Below are 1,704 nucleotides of genomic sequence, written 5' to 3'. Positions count from 1 at the left end.
ATCACATTGATATCATATGGATTGCAATTAATGTAGGCTGTATTCGTTCTTTTGCGCTTGTAATACGTCTTTTTTACACCAAACTCGTTTCGCTTTATTTCAAAGCATCTTCAGCGGTCACTGTAGAAGTTTGGTCTTTCTTACTAATCTGTTTGTCAGGAAGGATTAACTTAAGTCCAGGGGTATGTCTTTTGATAACAGCGGCACTATATGTGTTTCGAATTTGAGAAATTTATTTCTGTTCAGAGTACCTTGAATAAAAGATGGACTTATGATGCGATTCTTGTAATGCCCGCACCACGGCCATTGTTTACCCATTTCTCTCTGTCGGCGTGGATTTTCAGATGAACAGTAGAAGCTGTTGTGAAGATGAGTTGCGGACGGTTTGTAAACAAAATCTTGCAGAGAATCGCCGCATCACTTCGCAGTTTTTGTAGACAACATTCGGAGAATTTAAAAGTCTTTCCGTGAAGCTGTTGATTAAGCGAAATGTGGGTAGCATGAAAGTCATTGAAATATAGTATTGCTAGAACACTTCTTTTGCTGCCTCGTAGTTCGTTGAGTTATGTTGTGTTGTGTGCTGCCGCTGCTGAAATATTAACTGTATTTCTTTCATCATCGCTGCTCTTTTTTGTTTTCGTATTTTATTCTTCATACTTTTAGTATCTTGGAATCGGGTTATAACATATCGTGAGGGATTGACGAGATCAGGGTACCATTCAGCATACAAGTGCACCCCTGCTCTATCAGTTGGCGACATGAGCCACTAGATTGGGGCATAGAATGCGAAAGGCTCAATAGCTTCATGAGCAAACGAGCGGTCGCGCGGTTCCAGACTATAGCGCCTAGAACCGCCAGCTTTCAGATGAACAGTAGAAGCTATTGTGAAGATGAGTTGCGGACGGTTTGTCAACAAAATCGATCGCGACAACAGCACAGAACAGACTGATGAGGTAACAGCAAAGAGACGCTTGTCGGACCTCTTCCCCTGACAGCAGGACAGTGGTTTGCGGCGCTGTGGTATCGTTACTGTTTGGTGAAGTTCCACGTATATCATGTCGTTGAAGTGCTCTTTCGAGGCACTTTTCATAAATATACGTGGTGTCCCAGGAGGAATGATCAACATACAGTGATATGACTCGTCCGGTCATTCGAAGCAAAAATGTCGAGTAACATCGGCTGTAAAACACATACCTTAAGCCTTTCAGACCTGAATTTTTCCTGGAGGAAGGAAAATTTTTCTTTGTGCTCTAATGTTCTTAGGTGATTTTTTAATGATTTTCAGATGCAAGATTTATACAAAAATGTATATCAGTTTTCAAAATATGCTTTTAACACTTGGCTTCTTTTTATGGACTAAAATAACTAATTTAGAGCTATTGACTGTTGTGATAAATAAACTAATCATTCAATAATTAGCATGCAGAATAACAGTAATAATAATAATGCCCATTTATACAGTGGAATATAACTAACCAACCACTTCCATGCATTCTGACGGTCACGAGCTGCTGCGCTCTGCTACGTTGACTTGTTGATATTTTTATACTGAAGCCCAACAGTTGGCAGCACTTGTACACAATAAAAAAAATGGAACATTCACAAATGTGTACATGAGGTTTCACTGTGGAAAAATATTTCTGTTGGAACTGAAAGATAGTGAAATTTAATGTATACAATAGTAGCCAGAGGATCTGAAAGGGT

The sequence above is a fragment of the Schistocerca piceifrons genome, chromosome 3 (genome assembly GCF_021461385.2).
Source record: "Schistocerca piceifrons isolate TAMUIC-IGC-003096 chromosome 3, iqSchPice1.1, whole genome shotgun sequence".
NCBI classification, from domain to species: Eukaryota; Metazoa; Arthropoda; class Insecta; order Orthoptera; family Acrididae; genus Schistocerca; species Schistocerca piceifrons.
The sequence above is the reverse complement of the archived record's forward strand: the minus strand, read 5'-3'. Positions refer to the sequence as shown.